We start from the raw sequence: 14,281 nt of genomic DNA, 5'->3' as shown, positions 1-14,281 counted from the left end.
TATAACAGATACATCAATACATGATGTATTTCCAATGTATTTTCATTGTACATGTGATATATATGTGATGTATCTCTAATTTTTATTTTTGTACCTGCATATTTAAGTTGAGATGGAGGTTGAAGAGTTAGAGGAGAGAGATCAGGGGGTGAGACTTGGGCCAAATCAGAGAATTGCTTTGATAATAAAAAAAAAAAATGGAGGAGAGAGAACTACTCGGCTACAAAGAAACGCAGAGCGAAAATTAAGGGGAAAGCCACATGCATTGGTTTGTTCTCTTCGCAAAACGGATTGTTGTTCTCTAATTCACCATTGATGTATCTCTAGCTAGTATAATGTCGATGTATCTCTTATACATTGTCAATGTATCTCTTATACGTTGTCAATGTATCTCGAATTCACCCCTAATGTATATCATATTTTCCTCAATCCATTTAACCCAAAAATCAATCTACCCAAATTAATCCCAATGCCTGACATTTTTTTATGGATTTCGAACAGTTGATTGAATTGATCGGCGTTCATGAATGGCACCACAGATGAAAAGGTGCAAGAGGAGAGATAAAATAGACTTAAAGTATAGAGTAGGAGGAAAGAGGAGGGGCTTCGATTCATTTAGTGACCTGTGTCGATCTCGTCGCCCTTGAAATGAAGTAATTAAACGCAGTAGAGGTTTGGAGGAAGAAGATGAAGCAAAAAGAAAAGGGAACGCATGTGGGGAAGCTACGGTAGAAGATGAAGCAAAAATAAAAGGGAACCAATGTCAGGGGGGTTTAATTGGGTTTGGTCGGTTACAAAGAGAGAGGAGAGAGAATGAGTGGGTTACTGAGTTTGAGATACTGAAATTTCTAAATGCAATCGCGGGATCCTACAAAATTATGCATCGTTGGATTAATTCGCTTCTACGGTTGAGATCACTTCTCACCTTCTCACGATAAGTGTACTTCTCACCGGATCCTTACCCTATATATATATATAGGGGAGGGATCATGTGAAAATAAGTCCCTATGTGAGTATACTACTATATATGAGAATGAATCTAATCCGTAGGATTAGATACGATCTAATGGTTAGGATTAAATGATGAAACAATCATCCATCTTTCCTAAATAAAAACCACGTTTCTTTCATAAACCCCAACCACTTTCTCTCTTTAAACCTCCCTCTTCACTTTCTCCCTCTCGCGACTCCCTGTTCTCTCTCACCGTTTTCTCTCTCCTCTCGACAAAACCACCATCGAAGCTCAAAGAACCGCTGATCAACCTCCTTCATCGCCGGTGTATTGTTGATTTAAGGTAAATTCAATCTCAATTGTTCTATATTTCTTCTCTCCTTAAAAAAATTTCCCTAATTTTAACCTAATTTGTTCAATTGAGGATGACTGGAGCACAAAAAAATAATATAAACGACGAAGATAAGAAAAATACACAAACTGTTAACCTAATTTCAAACTTCTTTCTTTGTTTTCGTACATTATTGAAGTTAATTTTTGTTAAATTTTGATTTTCAGCAAAAAAAAAAAAGCACGACAAATTAGCAAACAATCCAGAGAATCCACAAGAGTAAGTATTCGGTGCTTAATTTTAGTGAAACTTATTTATTAATTTTCGAAATTTTTGTTATTATTTTCGAAATATTTCGAAATTGATTTTGTAATTATTTGGTCTGTGAAATTGTGGATGTTTCTAACGATTTTGTGAATTTTTATGTTCCATATATTTAATGTTTGTTGCAATTGTGGATGTTCTGAATTTTATGAACTTTTAGTATTTTTTTTATAAGAATTTAATTTCTGGTTTTGAATTAATTTGAGAATTTCAAAATATTTTGTTATTTTTTATATTTTATGATGTTCTAAAAGTAATAGTTATATGTTGTGAATTTTTAAACAGAGAAAATGAGAATAAACACGCCAAAGCAACGTAGCCAATCGTCCGCCATCACTTATGAACGCAATAATGAACAATTTAGAGTAATATTTTATACTCTCAATACTTCAGAACATGAAGGTTAAGAATTTAGAACATCATAGCTCACTATGTAGAACATCATAACTCACTGTGTAGAACATCATATCTCGCTGTGTAGAACATCATAATTGCATATGTTCTAATTATAAGTACACATGTTTTGAATTTGATGAGATTACTTCTATAGGCTTCTGCATCTATGTTTTTCGTGATATTTTCTGAAGACTAATGTGGGTACAAAGATGTAGGCTCATGTTTTATGCTTATAGTGCATTTGTTATTGACCAGTCTATATTAGTGGTTATATTTTTTGTTAGAACATATAGCTCAACTGATTAGAACATGTAGCTCAACTGACTAGAACATGTAGCTTAACTGATTAGAACATATAGCTCAACTGATTAGAACATGTAGCTTAACTTATTAGAACATGTAGCTTAACTGATTAGAACATATATGAATAATGATTTGAACATATAGCTCAACTGATTAGAACATGTAGAACATATAGCTCAACTGATTAGAACATGTAGCTTAACTAATTAAAACATGTAGCTCAACTGATTAGAACATGTAGCTTAACTGATTAGAACATATAGGAATAATGTACAAAACATATAGCTTATCTTGTTAGAACATATAGCTTATCTTGTTAGAACATATAGCTTATCTGTACAGAACATACAGGAATAATGTACAGAACATATAGCTTATATTGTTCACGGTTTAGAACAAATATATTTAGTACGTGGCTCATAGAGTCTATCGATTTTTTGGATCTAGGCAATGGTTAATACTAGTTGTGGCTCATGTTCTGACTTTACTAACCATCAATTCAATGTGGTCCACTTATGAGATATGTGTAAGCTCTTGTTCCTCTCTCCACTTATATGCGAATCATTCAAATAAAATCTTTCATATCTTTTTTGACTACACGTACCATATGGTAGAGCAGGGGAAGTTTTGAGGGTAGGGTTGGGATAGGAGTAGAGGTTGGGAAGAATGAAAAGAGACTCGATGTTTTATATAACAAATATATACGGATCTTAGTTTCGTTATTTAGTTTGTTCATAAACTATGTGAAGAGTTTTCAACATGCCATATTTTAAAGCACGGCAGAATATAGAGAAGGTGCATCAAAATATATATTGGTAGAATATATTGGGTAGAGTAGAAGGATAATTTTTTTTAGTCTATTGCCTTTCTTACTTGTGTGTACATTGCTTTGCAGAACATATAGCTTAAATGCTTAGAACATGTAGCTTAAATGCTTAGAACATATAGGAATAATGTATAGAACATATAGCTTCACTTGTTAGAACATATAAATTCAATTGTTAGAACATATAATTTCTCTTGTTAGAACATTAAGTTTCACCTCATAATTTTTTACTACGTATTACTAGTTTATAAAGACATAAAACATCAGCGCCGGAGTCCATTTGTAGTCCAATTGTCGAAAATACACTTTTAGGTGACATCCTTTCAAATATTGCTTGATATTTCATCATCTCAATTCTTTAGAACATGAAGCCTCACTTTTAAGAACATTAAGTTTCACCTTTTAGAACATCCGGGGAGAGGCTTGCTATCGTAACCTTTTCCCCAATTTATATTGTTCCTTCCTGTAGAGAAGCTATTATTTATGGATATTTTATGTTCTAAATTTCATAACAAGATGTTCTGAAACTAGAAAGGTATGTTCCAATGTTCTCTTCTTGTATCTAACATGTTCCTGAATGTGATTTGGGTCTGATTTTTGGCCTGTTTTTATGACAATTCGGGTCATGTTAGGTATGATGTGTTTTCATGGGCAACATATGGGGTAGTATAGTTGTTGTAGAGATTGGTTTTTGTCTTAAGTGGTTGCATAGCTGCTTGTGCACGCTATTTCTTTTGCAGGGAGGGTTGTTGCGGGTCAGTCTGGGGTGGGCAGTGGTTCTGCTATGTTTGGTTGCTGCTAGAAGTTTTGCGTGTGTGGTGTTAATACAAGTGATGGTCGTAAATGCTTGATGTTTTGGGACAATGCCTATTAGCTCAATTGGTAGAGCTTTGTGCGATAGCACAATGATGTAGGTTCGAATCCTACATAGGCAACTCTTTGCATTCCATTTATGATATCAATTCTCCTATTTGATGATTCTTTACTTTTAAATCCTATTTACTTTTGAATCTGTTCAACTTACTTTAGAATATATGTATAAAATTCAGAATATATGTATAAATTTGTAGAACGTTAGCCTTAATTTTTAGAACATGAAATCTAACACTTGAACTGAAGGCAACAATTTGTGGAGAAACTAGCCAAGGAACAGGGAAGCACGAATGAGATGTCCAAGATGTATAACCAACATAATTCCTCATTGGCGGAGTCTGATAAGAAAGCACAAATTATCACCAGTTGGTGTCGATATATTTTGGAGGGTAACTCTCTTGTAGGACCTATCCATATAAACACAATGGAGCTAAGTCGTGTGTTGTAAACAACCTATGTAGGATTCGAACCTACATCCATGTGCAATGACACATTGCTCTACCATTTGAGCTAATAGGTTTTAACAAAATATTCAAGAAAACAATGCATGTAGTATTGTCTATAGCAAATACAACAGTTAGAACATATACAACCATAATTACAACATATGCAACAATAATTAGAACACATGCAACTGCTTACCCTGCCAAATAAAATGGGATCAACCACATTCATCATTTACCCCTGCAATCATTAAAATAAACTGTTGGCGAGCATTTAAGGGAGACAAGCCGATAAGATTATAATTAGGGAGACCACATACATCATTGATCACTAGGAGCAGCAAAGCATGTGACTGACATAGGAGTATCACCTCTTACGATTGCTCCATCTTTGGGATCAAGATCAGGCAAAATCGAGAGACTCGAGATGCTAGCAAAACCCCTTGCTATAAAAGGGGTCTTAGAATCTTCAGTTTCTTTATCCACACCATGCCACTCAGCTTGGTCCAGTAAGGGATCATATTTCAGGAACAAACATAGGACCTTAAAAACAACAACACCACCAGAGAGCTTTTATAACCGTTCTTGTGCCTTCTCTTTGTCAAAGGTAGAATTACTATTCTCCATAGAAGTTTTAAGCTGCAACATAATCAAAAGATTCAGAACCAATCTCTAGTTTTATTGTTTGTAAATTCTACAGATCACACATGTATTCAAAAGACTTAATAATTGAAGGGAAAATAGACACTAGGCTATTATTAAAGATACTGGACACTAGGATGAGGGACTGTGACATTCAGGTTCAAGGCTTAAATCCTCACATTGCTTCTCCTTAGCCTTGTACTATTATTTTATAATGCTAGTCAAATTATCACCAATGGTCCATTGCCTTTTTTTTTTTTTCTCCTAATTATCAGTAAGAAAACTACAACTGGAAAAACTAATACTCCAAGTCTCCAACAAAAAAAAAGTATGAACATACATGATTGCTATAAATCAATAAAATTCCAATATTCAATATTTGAGTCAAACTATTTCTGGAAATTATCAAACGATAAACAGATCGAAAACATGAATCTAAACATAAAGAAATTAACATTACATAATTGAAAAGTAGCCCCAAATTTGAATTTGTACCTTTCATTTTAACGTAAATAAGACAAAATTCTAGGTATTTGGTGAAGATATGCAGTAAATATATAACAAAAATACAAAGAATGTAAAGGAATTCACAATTTTGGTGATGATCATTGAAGTTTTAAGTATTAGAGAGAGGAAGAGAGAAGAGAGAGTTGCTACTACATTTTGGGGAGAGAAAAAACAGGTCAGAACATGTACAACAATAAAATAGAACGTGTAAATAAAAGTTCAGAACATGAAGAGCAATTATACAAAATATGTTAATAAGAAAACTCACCAGATTCAATTCAGCGATTGATGATAGTAGACTATGAAGAACTGTTAATTCCTTAGCTCAAGCAGATAGAAACCTGAAATTAAAAAGAATGAATGACACAACAAGGATCAAACAATATGTAGACTCAGATCAAAGAACAACATAAATAAATAATGAAATTCGCAAATACATGATTGGATTTCACACAATACAATTTCGCTAAATATGTTCGAATTCGAAAAAACACAAAATTAAGAACGAAGTTGAATCAAAATACAAATAATCATTCCAAATTACAATCAAATTCAACATAATCGGTCCAGAATCATAAAATTAATCACATAATCATGAAAAAAAATTGAAAAATTAAACACAAATTTGAAATCAAACCTTTAAACACACAAAATCTGGAAACTCGATGAATATTTTCGAGAATAAGGAGTGAAATCGCAACAATTAGAACAAAATTGAAGCTAAGAGCAATCCCAGCTTGATTAATGCTCTAATGGAGGCACAATGAAGAGAGAGAAAATTGAGTTGTGGAATATTTGAGAGAGGAGTAATAACGTGAAAGAGGAGGAAAGTGATTGGGGTTATCACTCGCAAAATTACAAAACTGCCATTATTAAGCTATTGATTTTGAGCTGTTAGATTAGAAGGGAACCAAAGGCCCAGATTTATTCTCACATAAGATTGTGTTCTCACATAGAGGGGGTGTTCTCACATGAGCCTTCCTCTATATATATATATATATATATATATATATATATATATATATTAAAGCGCAACATAAGATCAATGAAACCTGAATTATGAATAATTGGTCTTCAATTAACAATAAAATTAACTTAAAAAAAACTTAAGTAGTTAAAATTCTTAGTACGTACATGTACATTACTAAACAGAATCCAAACATACACGGATCTATATCACTAACCGAAATCCTAACCAAATAGTCCAAAACAACATTATAAATCAAACCCAAGAATAACTAAAACCTAGAAAAACTAACTAGCTAGGATGTACTATATACTCTATATAGAAGATCGATGGTAGTAGTTGATTTGAAGCTCAAGTGACTTGGCCTTCATTTTGCTTTTGCACCTTATCACGTTGGACGACCTTCAAAGAAAAATACAAAAAATAATAAGTACATTATGAAACCAAAACCACAAAGGAAATTAAATACAACATGAGGAGAATTTCACATAAATTGTTTAATCACGCAAATTTTTGTTGTCTATAGTTCAAAATCTCTTTAGAACAGCACCTATTACCTTTTATTGTATTGGTTAATCATAAAGAGTTATGTGTGTAAGTGTAGTGCAAATATTTTTTCTGTGTTGGGGATTTAAGGGGAGACTAGAATTTGCAGATAAGGTACACCAAGTTCCCTTCATTCACTATCACCTACACCAAGTTAGCTCATTCAGGTAAGGGTACACCAAGTTCCCTGCATTCAGCTTTTTCTATCCAATTCTCAGCTTCGTTTATCAGCCCAGCTCAACCTAAAAGATCAACCATGTAATTGCAATGCTCAATTCCAGGTTTGATTCTGTATTCCTCAATCATAGAGATATTATACTCCTTTCCCTTCTTGTAATGAACTAACAACCTGATGTGGCTCGTGTTCCATTGGTTTACAGCAGAATACAAAAAACAAAAAAAAGAGCAGCACAAGTCAGAGACTAGGCAAGGCACCAAGCAAGGATCGTTTCCACTACTGCTAGCAGACAATGGACAGCAGGAACTCATCAAATAAACTGTATTAGGAAGTAGATTCTAGTGCATAAGTAGTAGTGAGAGAGCAAGAGAGAGAAAGCTATTGTGTGTTTTGTATTAACAAAGGTCATGTAGGTTCTACAGGAGTGCATAGTGGCTACCCAAGCAAAATATAAAGGTTATTCTGAGAAATCTTTCATACTTTCTAACCAATCTAACCTGATTGGACTTAGAACTCTAAGCACCGAACCTAGCTGCAGCAGTAGGCTAGATTAGAGAGGCAATTTGAAAAAAAAAATGAATGACAGAGCTAGGTTTTGTGAGAGTCAATATGCCAATTCTCAAAGATGAATGCAGACAAGATGCTCCAAGCCTCTAAGGTCCCCTTATTTAACTACTGCAGCTAAGATATGCAATATCAGATATCCTGGGTTAAAATTCACCAACATAAGCAACAAGAAACGATCTAACAAACTTTTAGAGATAAAAGATGAAGACAGCAGGTCTTGTGGTGTCTACTGGCTGAATTCAGAACCCAAAAGAGTGTTCTTTGGCAGTAGAAGTGACAATGTTATAGTGTTTAACACATCCATTAGACAAGCAAAAAGTATCAGCATCATAAAGAGACAACATGATGTTTTGACAACATGATGTTTCCGTTTATAGTCTGACTGAATTAAGCAGCAACATACCTTCACATTGTCATTTGCGATCTCATCAATGGTTATTATCACACTCTTCATCATCAATTTTTTGCACTATCTGTCTTGGCCCCTGCTAAAAATGTACATCAGAAATAATGATAAATTTTCTTTTCAAAAGGAAAATAAATCGATCAAAATGCCAAAGGAACAGGCATGGAAAATTGTCATGTCCTACACTAATATTAAAAAAACCATTCCTTCAAATATTCGAAGAAGATTAAAATAGGGGTAGCAAGCTCAAAGAAAATCTTGACTAAAACATTAAACTAAAAGATGGGAGAGAAATGCATGCGAAGAGTGATGTGCAATGTGATTGTTTACTTAGTTTAGTCGGCTTCACCCTCAATACACGGTGTCCCCTCTTCATCAAAACCCTTTATTTTATTTTATTTTTATCAATTTCAGCATTCAGGAATAATATACATCAGATTTCATGGTCATTGGTTAAACAGTACATAATAAACTCTTGAACAATAATTCTGGTAGTATAGAACATTGTAGGTATGCGCTTGGGTCAATATAAAGCACACTAGCTACTCACAACTCACAAGGCTTATACATAGATGCCACGACACATACCAGCAGAACATGACATAAACCTCAATAGCCATTTTTAAAGAGTAAGAACTGAACTGGAATTTACAGACTGTAAAAGATCTAGTTGAACAAACAAACCCAAACGACAACATTAAATAGGCCTATTAATTAGCTAAGAAGTAAGAAGCTAGCACAAAATTTTACATTAGCTCATGAAGATAATTGCGGAGATTAAATAAAAGTACAGCGAAGGCCAAGGGAGATTGATGCAAGTTTGCTTTAAAAGCTTTGCGAATTTTTCCAAAAGTATAATTGGCTTATGTTCACCACTACTATAACTAAAAAAATGTTCACAAGTTTCTTTTGGGATAATTCAAGTGTTCAAATTTTGTTTATGTAGAAGAGCTTGAAGCTTCCAAGTATAATTACATTGATAACCAATTATGGAGAAAACTACTTTGCCTTGTCATTACAAGGTTAATAAACGGCGACAAATTTTTTGTTAGGAGTCTCACAATTGCTACTCCTAAGAATCTCACAAGGGATATTAATTCACAATTTCTACTCCTAATAAATGTTAATGTCATGCTGACTTTATGTGAATATAACACTATAAAAATCTTTTTCAGAGATGCTTATGCCAATTTAGTAGCCACCAAAAACTAATAAAGGAAATACCATACATATAATCAATAGGTTAAAATACAAAGAATAAAACTTCCCACTGTCTATATATATAAGAAATCATATAAAACTCCAAGTAATCTGATAAATGCACACTTTGACCACTGAATTACATGCAGAGAACCTAGTCGATATGTATCTTAATTTATACAGTGGTTCTACTCACATAAGTTTGATCATGCATAATATGTTAACTGAAAGCCCCTTCGCACACAAACTAAAAGAAATTTCATTAGATGCGTCATAATTGGCCAAAGAAGGATAAATATGGTATAAGTTGTGTTACAAATATAATCTCCTCCAAATCTCGTTTTGTCATATACTTTAAGAAAGGTTGAAGAAGTACTAATCTTATAAACTAGGCTAACTAGAGTGTAAATTTGTAAATGTTCAGTCCCAAATATCTTATGATACTTATGTCCACCATAAACTAGTCAACCCTAATATTTTTCAAAATATAAGCTTAAGCGATCAGGAATAAGAAATCAAACAAGAGTTACCCGGAAGGGCCAGAGCTTGAGCATTACCAATCACAAAGTTGAATTTATGAGGACAAGTAAATTTGACAATCTCATATACGGACATCTAGCACCACGTATATTTTTAAGCAACAAACCACTATTTGATTCAAACCACCTGAATACAATCCTGATTTCAATCTAGATGACGAACAAATCAACCCCAACATATAAATTTGAAATATAACAAAATCTAAATTTCTTAATATCAAACTAAAAGAGAAAAATTAAACAATGTAATAAGGGAGTAAAGAGAAAACCTCATCACGAGCAGTTCAACACGTTCAACTTTTCTCTTTTAGCCGGGTAAACCCAGTCATCGAATCCCTGAAAAAACCCCTAAAGATGGAAAATATAAATATGAAAGAATGTAGTGATACTCATTGAATAAAATGGAACAAAAATTGAAAAACCAGATGTTTAAACCTCCAATCTTCTTTCAAACCTCCATCCTTCGTGACAAGCGGAAAGAAAACCTAAAAAGAATACCTAAATATCAAAAACAAAAACAAAAGATTACTCAAATTAAACAAAAATCGAAGAATATGGAAAATAAGAAGAATCAATAAATGTAAAGGTGTCCAACCAAATCGGAATCACGAACTGGAATAGCAAGATCCGAAAATAAAATCTATTCGATATGAATAATTAAATAAAACCCCTAGAAATTCCAAAATTCAGAGGAAAAAAATAACATGAAATTCATTATTCTTGCAATAAATGAACCAGGAGAGTTCTAGAAAGGAAGGGTAACCGAGTAAACCAAGGAACCAAAATTATGGGGTTTATCGCCGCTCATAACGCATAAAGAATGGTGAGAAGAAGATGAAGAATTTAATTAGTAAATAAAAAAATTAGAATATATTTAACAAAAATTTTAAAAAAAATATTGAAACAAAAAAATCACCACAGAATATGAGAATTGCTAGACAAACCTGAAGGAATTAACGCAGTGGATATGGGAAATGATCGAATATGGAATATCTTAGGGTTTGAGAGTTATGGTGTACGAGGTATGAAGGAAGCAGTTTGAAGTTAGAAAGGGCTAATTCTAATCACAAATTCTTATTTACAATGGGTTACAATAAAAATATTGTACACCTGAGTAAAAATTAACCCAAAATACTTAAAAGTTAAGCATATATATGTAAAAGTTATCTATTTTTAAGTGATAAATTTTTTTCATTTTAGTAAAACTTATGTCTTCAACATCACTAATAATGTATAAAATTAATAATTTAACCCTTTAAAATATTTATCTATCAATTTTTTTTACTAATATAAAAGTTAATCAAAACTAAGTTAAAGTTACAAAAAAAATGGTTAAAGTTATCTTGGTGTACAATAAATTTATTGTACACCCTGTGCGCGCAAGACCTTTTGAATTCTAATTCTAATTTAAGAGTAAACTGAATTTTACACGTGCCAAGCACATGTCTTCGCGACGCATTAAGACGCCTAGACAAGCATCGACTACGGAAGGCGTCGACAAAAAATGGGAGGGGATTTTTCCACCCAACGCCTATGACAAAGCGTCAAGCTCTTGGCGTCCAGAAACCAAACCTTTTGTAGTAGTGAGGATGCCTTAAACATTTGAAGTTGTAATAGTTAGTTAGTTCTTTTATATGTTAAAGAATAAGTAGCAAAGCTACATCAGTTTAAAGTTAAAGCAATAGAAGTTTGATTATTCGTTATTATTTTCAAGGACGTACTAAACCTTTGTAGAGTTAGCAATAAAAGTTGAAGTATTCGTTTCCAGTTTGAGAATTCTACAATTCGCCAACAATAGTTTATGTTTATGTCATTGAACCTTTATGTTATTTTGAGGACAAGTGCGTTATTATCGTTTAGAAATTGTTATTAAAACTCTTTTTAGGAATAAAAGTTAGATTGTTGATTGTTCACAGGATCAAGAGTTCATTTTGAGACGCGAAGGGGAATGTTTTCTTCTTTTATGCTACCTTGTTATTCGTGATGATTGGACTTTGTTCCTTGTTTCTCAGTTGGTCCTGTATGTGAATATCATTCATAAATAATCGAGGGGATCACCTTTGTAAATAATTGTTGCACATTCGTAAATGATTGTTTATTTATGTGAATTATGGTTGTTAAAGTGATATTACGTTGCTAGGATACTATTAAGTAAGGTTTTGAACCTAAAGTAGAATATATTAATTTCAGGTCGCGCTCTAGGATGACCAATATTAATGACCTAGCTGTTGATATTCGCCTCTTGGCGGAAAAACTTACCCAGGAAAGAACTGAGCGCCCCGATTCAGCAGGAGACATGTTTGAAAGGCTTGCGAAGGTTAAGCCCCATACTTAAAGGGGCAAGCAGATGTGAGCTTCCTAGAAAACTGGATTAGGGAGTTCGAAAAACTATTTGGGGCGGTAAACTGTCCTGAAAACATGAAAGTAGGTCAAGCTGTCCTTTACCTAAAAGATGAGGCCGATCTATGGTGGAAAGAGAATGGAACTAGGTTAAGTGTTGTTGCTGAAGGATTTAATTGGGACTCATTTGTTGTTGCATTGAGGGAAAAGTTTTATCCTCCTTTTATAACAAAACGAAAAGCGCAGGAATTCATAAACCTTGGGATGGGGAGTATGACCATCGCTGAATATTATAGCAAATTTATAGCCCTATCGAGGTTTGCACCTGAGGTTGTAGCCACAGAGGAGATAAAGGCTCAAAGGTTTGAGCAAGGGTTGACCGATGAGATCCAGTTGGGATTAGGTGGAGAAACCTTTACATCCTTAGACATTGTGTATGGGAGAGCTGCTCATATTTATGGCCTGCAGACTAGGAGAAACAAGAAAAATGTTGTTGTTAGGGATAAAAGAAAAGAGTTTAATGCTGGGGGAAGTCAGGGGAACTTCAAAAGGAATAAGAATGGAAATGGAAATGGCAATGGAAATGGGAATGGGAATGGACATGAGAAATTTCAGGGGAGAAACAACCAGGGGAATAACTACAACAATAAATACCAATCTGAGAGAGCGTACCACTACAAGAGGTGCAACAATAACCACCCTGGGAAGGACTGTAAGGGAAAATAGGTGAACTGCCACTACTGTCAGAAAAAGGGGCATAAAGAATTTGAGTGCTTCACTAAGCAGAAGAGGGAGCATAATGGTAGTGAGAGTGGTAACCAAGGGAAACCAGGGTTTAACCAATCCAGAAATCAGAGTTAGAAGCCTATAGGGTCGCAAAATAACCAGGGAAACCCCAATAAGTCTGCCAGTGAGAACAACAACCATAATAAGGCTCCGGGCAAACTATTCGTGATGAGTAGAAATGAAGCTGAACGTTCTGCAGACGTAGCTTATGGTACTTTTTATATAACTATGTGATAGTTAAATGTTGTGTGATTCAGGGGTAACTCTTTCTTTTGTTTCGTCATTTGTTGTTAAGAGTCTGAATTTAGTAGATTTTAAGGTGATTGATTTACCTGTTAGTATACCTACGGGTGTATCCTTAAGGTGTACCAAGTTGTTTAAGAATTTGCCTTTCAAGATAAAAGATTGCGTTTTCCTTATGATTTGATAAAGTTTAATCTGAGGGACCTAGATGTAATTTCGGGGATGGCCTGGCTAAGTTTGTACAAGGCTAAGATAGACTGTGAAATTCAGAAAGTAAGTTTAAGGAACCATATTGGAAGGTTGACCTCAATAGATGTTTTGAGAAGTCCAAGAACCTTTAGTTATTTCTGTAATGGAAGTGTGGACTTGATGAATAAGGAGTGTGAACTATTTTTCGGTAGTGTGTTAGAGGTTAGTAAAGAAGTTGGAGTGAAAATCGAGGATGTTGTCATTGTGAGTGGATTCATTGATGTGTTTCCGAGTGAAATTGCAAGTATGTTACCTGTTACAGCCTTTGAGTTCACTATAGACTAAGTTCTTGGAACGACACCTATAACTAAGGCACCATATAGAATGACACCTCCTGAAACGAGCGAATTAAGACACAATTGCAAGAGTTGTTTCGTTAAGGGGTATATTAGGCCTAGTGCATCACTGTGGGGAGCTCATGTGTTGTTTATTAAGGAGAAAGATAAGAGTATGGAATTATGCATCGATTTTAGGGAACTAAACACCATCAAGAACAAGTATCCTTTTCCTAGGATAGATGACATATTGGATCAATTGAATTGGGCGAGTGTGTTCTAGAAGATTGATTTGTGTTTGAAGTATCACCAATTGAGGATAGTTGATTAGGGCCTAAGACCTCATTAGGACTCGTTATTGTCATTATGGGTTTAGAGTAATGTCTTT

General features: G+C 34.0%; 3 long non-coding RNA genes across 4 annotated transcripts; 1 reads left to right on the top strand and 2 right to left on the bottom strand.

Moving 5' to 3' along the window:
• The first annotated feature begins 1,075 nt into the window (after window positions 1-1,075).
• On the top strand, window positions 1,076-3,958 carry LOC130460147 (uncharacterized). Its single transcript, XR_008920092.1, has 3 exons — window positions 1,076-1,295; window positions 1,511-1,562; window positions 3,845-3,958. It is a non-coding gene; the product is annotated as an uncharacterized lncRNA (long non-coding RNA).
• Window positions 3,959-4,656: 698 nt separating this feature from the next.
• Window positions 4,657-6,389, bottom strand: LOC130471594 (uncharacterized). The gene is made up of 3 exons (XR_008932099.1): window positions 6,235-6,389; window positions 5,866-5,938; window positions 4,657-5,087 (listed from the first exon to the last, which is right to left on the bottom strand). It is a non-coding gene; the product is annotated as an uncharacterized lncRNA (long non-coding RNA).
• Window positions 6,390-6,654: 265 nt separating this feature from the next.
• LOC130459165 (uncharacterized) lies at window positions 6,655-11,090 on the bottom strand. Of its 2 annotated transcripts, none has more exons than XR_008918351.1 (5): window positions 10,945-11,090; window positions 10,436-10,498; window positions 10,270-10,348; window positions 8,259-8,343; window positions 6,655-6,966 (listed from the first exon to the last, which is right to left on the bottom strand). It is a non-coding gene; the product is annotated as an uncharacterized lncRNA (long non-coding RNA). The 2 variants fall into 2 exon arrangements; XR_008918350.1 differs by having other exon boundaries at window positions 8,259-8,340; window positions 10,945-11,087.
• Window positions 11,091-14,281: the final 3,191 nt, after the last annotated feature.

The sequence above is a fragment of the Spinacia oleracea genome, chromosome 4 (genome assembly GCF_020520425.1).
Source record: "Spinacia oleracea cultivar Varoflay chromosome 4, BTI_SOV_V1, whole genome shotgun sequence".
NCBI classification, from domain to species: domain Eukaryota; kingdom Viridiplantae; phylum Streptophyta; class Magnoliopsida; order Caryophyllales; family Amaranthaceae; genus Spinacia; species Spinacia oleracea.
Note: the sequence above shows the minus strand (reverse complement) of the source record. Positions and strands in the feature narration are given on the sequence as shown.